A 9,474-nucleotide genomic window follows, 5' to 3' on the forward strand; every position below is an offset into this window, starting at 1 on the left:
GAGAATACTCCCAATAGCATCCTTATTTGTAAATAAAGTAAAAAAACTCCTGTTGATCAAACCTACATTCTCAAGGAGATTCATTTCTTACTTGCCAAGCAAAAGAACCTGTTCTGTTTTTTTTTTTTTTTTTTTGCGGGGGGGGGGGGTGTAAAAATAGTGTCTAATCCACATGTACAATTAGCATGTTCCAGTAGACTTACACCATCAAAAAGATACTCTTTCTTCTGTCCTGCGGGGTGCTTTCTCCTCTGTCCTGCCATGGGTGAGGCTGCCTGGACTTAGGGGAGGGACTAAATTCCCTTTTCTTTGCTTTGCCTGCCTCACTGAGCAACTCTGAGGTATTTCGGAGATGCCTATCTTTCCTGGTAATTTTAGCATTGTTACAATGTGCAGATCTGGACAATACTTTGGAGATGCCAAATACACAAGATAATGGCTGTTATTTTAAAGCTCTTCCTCCTCTGCAAATACAAGTTACTAAGATAATACAGAGGGCCTCACTATAATGGGCGTGGCTTTGGATGTATAAACAGTGCAATATACCGGAGTCTCTTGATTAGCTTCAAGTGCTGTGGGCTGAAATCAGGACCTGAGATTTCTGCCAGGGGTGGTAAATGTGTTCACTTTTTCTTCCAAACAATGGGTGGTGAGCCTGAAGGAAATGCCTCCAGAAAAGCTTACTGCTGTGCTAGAACACCCTGTCTGTGTTTTAAAGGGCCACAGTGGAGGCCCTCCCAGTCCACATTTGACTTCTCCCATGTATACTTTTTTCTGGGGGGGGATATATTTATGACATTTGCCAGTTAGAAATAACACAACCGTTAGAAATAACACAATTTCTTAAAAACATCTGTGTTAAGTTTCCAGAACTCTGTGACTGTGTTCAAGACAAGACTCTCAGTAACGATAGCTACAAACCACACTCTATTTTCCGAGATCTTTTTAATATGACAGACTTGGTGTCTAAAACCCTGCTCGGCCCATAGTGTTACTGGAAGGGGGTCCTGATCCAGATCCTAAGAGAGGGTTCTTGGATCTCATGCAACAAAGAATTGAAGGCAAATCAATAGAGTAAAGTAAAAGCAAGTTTATTAGGAGAGTAAAGGAATAAAGAATGCCTACTCCATAAGCAGAACAGCGCTGAGGGCTTCTGGTTGGCTGTTTTTATGGTTATTTCTCAATTATATGCTAAACAAGGGGCGGATTATTCATAAGTTTTCTGGGAAAAGGTTGGGCAATTCCCAGAACTGAGGGTTCCTCCCCTTTTTAGACCATATGGGGTAACTTCCAGACATTGCCATGGCATCTGTAAACTGTCATGGCACTGGTAGGAATGTCTTTTAGCATGCCAACGCATTATAATTAGCATATAATGAGCAGTGAGGACAATCAAAGGTCATTTTCGTCACCGTCTTGGTTTTGGTGGGATTTGGCTGGCTTCTTTACCACATGCTGTTTTATCAGCGAAGCCTTTGTGACCTGTTTCACGTGTCAACCTCCTATCTCACCCCATGACTATGAATGACTTAACCTCCTGGGAATGCAGCCCAGTAGGTCTCAACCTTATTTAACCCAGCCCCCATTCAAGATGGAGTCACTCTTGTTTGAATACCTCTGACAATAGCCCATCTGTTCAATAAATAACTGTTTAATTAAGTAAATCTCTGCATGTCTAATTAGCTCCTGTGAGTAGTCCATAGGCCTCATTCCCTTTCACAGAGCTGGGGTTCTAGGATTCCACGGAGTAGCGGAGACCTCTGCAGCCTTCTGGGGAAATGTGCTCTGTTTCAGCAGGTACTTCCCTCAGCCCCATACGGCATCAGGACATTCTCCAGGTACTCCTGGGTAGGAGGGTGCCGTGAGGGCTGTGGATTGAGTAGATGTGAGCTGTGGGACTGTGGGAACCTGTCTCTGAGCATCTGATTATCTGACTGCCACCATGCGGGTGGGAGGGAGAAGCTTTAGAGTCTAGCGTTTTACTGCAGGTAAAGTCTAGTGTTTTTTACTGAAAGATATAGCAATCTTCTTTTTTTAAAAAAAATGTAATTTATTGAAATAAGCCTCCCTCAAAAATCCAACATGAAATGGCAGGTGCTTTCTCATCTGTCACAGGGATCTCGTGGCTGGCCGTGCTCAGGCCTTGGGCAATGAGTCTTTCTGCATATTTCAATAAACTTTAATTTTGTGCTTTTTCTCTTGAATCTGACAACTAAGACACTAAGTTTTGTCAAAATAATCTGCGCTTATGAATTGCAGGAATTCTAACAAGATACAGGCGATTTGTCAAGAGCCCTTGAACAGCATAAAGCCCTTTTACCTGAGTCAGCATTGCCTCAGCCGAATCCCTGCATGGAATGACTGTCTGCAGCCAGCCCCTGGCACCGACTGTCACTGCCAACGAGGCTTTGCAGCACAAGGCTATTTCCTCCACGCAGGCTGCCTCTGTTCACAGGAGAAAGCAGGCTCCAGGCTGTAGCTGCTGCATCCTGTCCCAGAAGGTCTTGCTGGGCATTTGCACTGGCAGCCATTGAGTGGCACTCATGGCATGGTGCCTGGCTCCTGAGCTCCCTGCGGCTCTTGGGGTGCCTTTGGATGTTCCTAGGGTAGACGGGGAAGCCAGCTTGCAGGTATCATGATCCTTCAGAACAAGGAGAGCCACCTTCCCAGAGAGACTCCCCAGCTCCCTGCAATGACTGACATGGACCCACAGCAGGTCCTTTTCTCCTGTCTCCTAGAGAGACCCACTCTGGGGCTCATTCATGCTGTAGTCATGCGGTGGCGCTCATCCTGGCTCAGCTCTGTTCCCCTTCCCCACCCTCTTCCCTTGCTGTCCAGTGAACGAGAATGCTGCCCAGGTTCTGATTCTAGGAACCCAGCCCGGAACGCTGCCCTTATCAAGACGAGTCCAGAGCGAAGCCTCCTGCCAGCGTGTGTGTTTGTGTTTGTTTGTGTGTGTGTGTGTGTGTGTGTCGAGAACACAAGGCCAATGGTGTCCAAGGAACAAGTCACCATCCACTTCCCAAGTAGGGTTGGCAAACTACAGGATACTTGGTTGAAGTTAAATTTCAGATAAACAATAAATCATGTTCTAGGATAAATAAGCCCCAAATATTGCATGAGACAATAGTTTGGAGCTTACTTATTTTTAGTTTATTGCATAAGCTAAAAAACCACTTCTTATGTAAAATCCAAGTTTAACTGGGCATTTTGTGTTTGTATTTGCTAAATCTGACAACTGTACCACTGTGCTTTTTGAGTCTGTGTCTATTTTGAATTGATGCAGAGCTTAAGAAAGCATTTGTAGCCACTCAGCTTCTCCTCATGAATAATAATTGTAGTAGTAGTAGTAATAATAACAATACCAGCAATAGGATTAGTAGTAGTGATAATTATAGCAACAGCAGCAGTAGCAATAGTGATAATTATAATAGGAACAAGTGCAGTATTAATAGTATTAGTAATTATAGCAACAGCAGTAGTAGTAACAGTAGTAGCAGGCATATTAATAGCAGCAGTGATAGTGTTAAGTACTAATAATAGTAGAAGCTAGCACGTATTTAGTGCATCTTATATTTCAGGCAGTGTTCTGAGACTGTTACACATATTAACTGATTTGATCCTCCAACTTCTCCCTTCCCTTGTAAGGTAGGGACTATTATGATCCACATTTTACAGATGACACAGTAGAGGTCCTAAGAGGTGAAGTGATTTTTCTAAGGTCGCACAGCTGATAGACAGTGGAGTGGGCTTCAAACTCAGACAACCCAGGGTTCATGCAGTCTCTTAGAAGAGTCACATTGCATGAGTTTTCCAGAAAAGTCAAATCATTTCCTGACCAAGGCCTAGGAAGCTTTTCGGAGTGAGTGGGGATGGACAGGGAGTTGACCCCTTCTCTCTGCAGTGTGGCCGGTTTCTCATCCTGATCCTGCCCCATATATAATGCAGGCATGTCTTCCTCTCTATTGTCTCTTGGGAAATTAATCTAAGCTTGTCATGGCACCAGTACAGCCAGCTTTTTCTCTGGCTTCCTGTCTGGCCCACTCCCTGGGCTCTGGGTTTGTAGCAGGTACTACTCGTTTCCCCTCTGGTGCTGGAAGAGGCTCGTTCTGGCCAGGGAAGTGCAGGAGTCTCTAGTACCCAGGTTTCTTCAACACTTATCAATTAAGGAGGTTTGCATTCTCCCTCCAAGCGCTCTGAAAAATGCTCTCTGTTCCTGCTTTCTGCAAGTCTAAAAAGGTCACAGGTAGCCTGGCCAGCCCTCCCAGCCCTCTCAGCCCCTGTGAAGCGTCTCTGCCTTGCTCTCCAGTTAGAACTAAAAGAGGGGAGCTGCAGCTGTGTTCCCTTCTGAGCGAAGGGTGGAGGGGGGTTGTGTTCCCTTCAGAGCCTTCTGAGCACCTGCTCCCACCCCATGTCTCAGTACCTCTCTTAACTTTGCATTCCAGAGCACAGCTTCTGTTGATGGCTTGTTCAAAACCGCTGCTGAACAAAGGCAACTATGATAGCAGCTAAGGATGGTTTCATGGCCGAAAGAATGAGAATGTGGGCATGTGGGTCCAGCTGACCCAGGTCTGATTCCTGGCTGATATTTGCCAGCTGTTATCTTGAAGCCATAACTTCTCTTCTCTGAGCTATGTTTCCCCATCAGTAAAATGGGTATGGTCTTTAAGGCATCCCCCTCCTTGCAGGGCAGCAATGAGGCTGGAATGAGGGGGAGGTTTAAGTGGTCAGCGGGGGCCCGCAGAAAGATCTGGAAAGGAGCTTTTCAGTTCTGGAAGAGACAATACTTGGAATGGCCGGCTGTAAGCTGCCCAATTTTTTCAGGGTTTCAGCCAAGGGCAGGCCCTGGTCTGTGCCACTCTGGGAAGTTAACACCCTGATCAATAGTTTGCTTCTTTACTGGCATGAAGAACCAGAGGTCAAAGTTGAGAGGACCGCAGCTGCTAGGGAGTGAGAATCCTGAGAAAAGGAGTCCAGAGAGGGGGTGCATAAACACTGCTCGCTTCCCTGACCAACCCCTGAGCCACACAGGCGCAGAGCAGGCGCCAGGCACCCAGCTGAGGATCAGGGAGTTGACTGCATTTGCTCTCTTCCCTGAAAAAGAGGGTTTCCAGTTTGAGCCCAGCTGAATTATTTTCCAGCTAAAACAAACAAGCAAGCAAATAAACAACCATTAACATTCTTCTTAGAGGATAATTTACTCCACAGCATTCTGACCACAATGCCAGAGGACAATACGGAATTACTCAGTACATGAAGCACCAGGAAGATGACAAGAGAAGAGAGAGGACCCAGACACTGGAATCAGCAGGTGAGGATTTTAAAGTGACTATTGGCTCTATGCTCAATGAAGTAAAGGAAGACATGCTTATAATAAATAAAAAGATGGAAATTCTGAGTGGAAAGAGAGATGATTAAAAATGGAAATTGGAGAACTTTAAAAATACAATGCCTGGAGTAAAGTTATTGGAATAATGTCAGGCACTCAACAAATAGATAGATGTCAAAGCAATGCGAAATGGAAGACATACTCAGTTTTATCAGAAAGGAACTACAGCAGAATCGAGTGTACTTTTAGATACAAATGTTATTCAGACATCATTGATTATGAAGAACCCTGTCTTTGTGAAACTGAATTCCTCCTGAACTATTTTTGACAGAACGCTCTTTCAGTAATTGGGCCACACTGAGCTGCACTTGAAGTCTGCTGCCTCACTGGATAGTGGGGTCTTGGTGGGGGCAGGTGCGGGGGGGTGCAATTCATCTAAAAGCTTGTGGGTTTTGTGGCAGCATGGTAGAGAGAAGGAATACAGACTTTGGAAAGAGATGCTCATTCAAATCCCAGGTGTCTTTACCAGCTCTGTAACCCTGGCCCAGACAGTGTGTGTGTATTTGTGCCTATGATTTTATTGTTGTTGTTGTTTGTTTTAATCCAGAAGGTAGATATTTTGGAAGCTGTGCTTATAGACATGCTATAAGGATTTAATATGAACATTCATTCTAGTGTGAGCCTGGCATATCATATCACCTCCTCTGTGTCTGTCAAATTTAACACTTTCTGAGATGTCTCAGGTCCCTGGGGATTTTGTAGTAGGCCCCTGGCTGAGCTTTAGCTGGGTCTCCACAGGAACTTAGAAACTCCACACACAGATTGATGGGAGGAGGGACCTTTAGGCCTCTGTTTGCAGGAACTGCTTTGCTTGGGCACCAAGATCAGCCCAGGATCAGGCAGGCGCCTGCCATGGGCAGCCTCAGCTTGAGGGCCACACACCTGAGGCCTGGGGAAGGGGATCCCAAGAGCAGGTTCTGAAGAGGCCACTTTAGGATGAGCCCTATCAGATAAAGGGGAGGGAACTAGCCACACAACACATCTTTGAGGACCTGGATAATAAAGTATGCCCCAGTGAGGTAGGAGGTGGGACCCGATTCCTGAGATAGGTCTCAGATGCCAGACCATATTGAGGACTAGTTAAGACAGGGATGGAGTGGAAGTAGCTTTCCCTAAGATACATCCACCAGTGTGCCATGTAAGTTTACCATTTGCCATGGCAACATCCAGAGGTTACCGCCCTTTTCCATGGCAGTGACTGGATGATCCAAAACTTACCATCCTTTTTGTAGAAATGTCTGCATACTTTGCTGTTTAATTTGCATGTAATTAAAAGTGAGTATGAATGTGAGTGCAGACCTGCCTCTGATCTGCTGCTCTGGGCACACTGCCTGAGCGTAGCCCGGCTCCATGAGGAGCAGAGCCTCTGATGCTGCTGTGCACGTTTGCTTCAGGAAAATCTACTGTTTAGCATCACAGGTTGGCCCTTGAATTCATTCCTGCATGAAGCCAAGAGCCCTCTCAGGCTAAGCCCCAATTTGGGGCCTTGCCTGCCTTGTATCACCAGGACAGGCTGTGGACCTTCTCTGTGTTCTGAGAGCAGCCCAGATAGCCTCCCCTGGGTGGCTGTGCCTCCCTGCCACCCCCAGGCTCTGCAGCTTTAGAAGCACCTGCCATGCTCATGGTGTTCCCTACCCTGGGAGTGAATGCTGCTCCACATGGCTGACGGGACCATGGTGCCGTGAAGTGAACATTCGCTCCCTTTCTGCTTCTCCATTGTTTTCCAGGCCCTGGTAAGAGAGCTGGAAACTGGGGTTAGCAATGGATGCAAGGCAAGCATATTTAAAAAATGTTTTTGCTATAACTTTAGAAGAATTAGAAATAAAGATTGAAATCAAAATATTCAGGTGGTAACATTTCAGCTTTTAGAAGAGACCAGGGGCCAGGCGCAGTGGCTTACACCTCTAATCCCAGCACTTTGGGAAGCTGAGGCAGGTGGATCACCTGAGGTCAGGAGTTCGAAACCAGCTTGGCCAACATGGTGAAACTCTGTCTCTACTAAAAATACAAAAATTAGCTGGGTGTGGTGGCAGGCGCCTGTAATCCCAGCTATTCGGGAAGCTGAGGCAGGAGAATCGCTTGAACTTGGGAGGCGGAGGTGGTAGTGAGCCGAGATCTTGCCATTGCACTCCAGCCTGGACAACAAGAGTGAAATTCTGTCTCAAAAAAAACAAATAAATAAAAATAAAAGAGACTAGAGATGTCGCTCTTTAGCTCAGAGCTTCAGGGTTCTCCAAGGTTGAGGGAACATCATCCTAGCTCTTCACCTTGACCTGTGAGACCTTGCTTAGCTCTTCACCCTTATCTTTTGCCTATTGAACCCTTGCTAGCCCTGTCTCAGGCTCACTGATAAACTGCAGTTTCTGCTAAACACCAGCACAATTCCTACCCCAGGGCCTTTGCACACACTGTTTCCTATACCTGGTGCTTTCTTTTCTTTTTTTTTTTTGAGATGGAGTTTCACTCTGCTGTTCAGGCTGGAGTGCAATGGCTCACTGCAAACTCCGCCTCCTGGGTTCAAGCGATTCTCCTGCCTCAGCCTCCCAAGTAGCTGAGATTACAGATGCCTACCACCACACCTGGCTAATTTTTGTATTTTTAGTAGAAACAGGGTTTCACCATGTTGGCCAAGCTGGTTTCGAACCCTTGACCTCAGGTGATCAACCCACCTTGGCCTCCCAAAGTGCTGGGATTACAGGTATGAGCCACAGCGCCCGGCCCCTAGTCTCTTCTAAAAGCTGAAATGTTACCACCTGAATATTTTTAGTAGAGATGGGTTTTCGCCATGTTGGCCAGGCTGGTCTCCAATTCCTGATCTCAGGTGATATGCCCGCCTTGCCCTCTCAAAGTGCGAGGATTACAGATGTGAGCCACTGCGCCTGGCTGGTGCTTTCTTTAACTCACATCCGGGTGTTACTCCCAGTTCTTAATTTTTACCTGCCAGTTTCTACTGATTTGACAAGCCATCAGTGCATTTCTTTGTCTGACCATGTTTCCTACCTTTCAGACTAGGCTGGAGCCAACGTTTGATCATTTTATTAGGATGACTCAACACTGTATTATTAGCTGTGCAATTATGTGTCTACTGACCTTTTTTTTGTCTCTGGCTCTGGGACAGCAGAAACTTCCTCTGCTTGTGCACTGTGCTGTCCCCAGGGATGAACATAAACTGGATTTTCAAATATGTGTTCAGCAAGGGAGCAGCTACTTGCTTTCGATGTTCTAGTTATTTTCTTAATTTCTCCCTCCTTCTCTAAAATCATTCCTAGGAAGAAACTAACGATCCTAGATATATAAAATGAGGACCAAGTGAATCTTGTTTCACTAACTTGTTTTGGAATTTTAAACAAAACAGTATGTTCGCTAAATTCAGATTTTGTTTACATACAATTTATATACATTTTTATATAGGGCACATTTATACCCCACAGTCTGGAATTTTCAATTAATTATATGCTGTACCACTTCAAGAGCATCACTGTTAAGTCCAAATGGGAGTGGTCTAGGCATCAGCTATAGTGTACCTTCTTATCAGCAACGAAAGCCATGCCCACCAACTAGTGGGACCTAGTAGCTTCACTGACAGTGTCAGCCCAACTGCCATAATCAGCCATCATTTCACTCTCAGCTTCTGCTGACTTTTGCTCTGGACCAGGATCGGAGTTGGAGAGGGCTTGAGGGGAGGGCCGTTGTGCATTTATTTTGTAAGGTGTTGGTTTGCGATGATGAAATGGAGGGTTAGACAAAGCTTGGTTTACCTAATGTGAGTGTGAGAGGCAGGCAGCTGTCTTAAGTGGAGGTGTTTGCCAGCCTCAATTACTCTCAGAACATCATTGCCCTGTCTTTGGAAATCTAGATACTTTCAAAGTAAGCTTCAGAATTTTCCTTTGAGAAAAAAATAATTAGAAAGCTTTCTCAGAATCCAGGTGTGTGCTAGGCGGGTCTTCAGAGTTTCACATAAAAGGGTCATAGTTTGTGAACTCAAATAGCAAAGGAAGTTATCAATTTCATACTCAGCGGGCTTCAAATGAGCACCTTGAATTCTCTAAGCAGAAACCATTGGCATAAATGCCTGTGAGGGAGGA

Source organism: Nomascus leucogenys, chromosome 13 (assembly GCF_006542625.1).
Source record: "Nomascus leucogenys isolate Asia chromosome 13, Asia_NLE_v1, whole genome shotgun sequence".
Lineage (NCBI taxonomy): Eukaryota > Metazoa > Chordata > Mammalia > Primates > Hylobatidae > Nomascus > Nomascus leucogenys.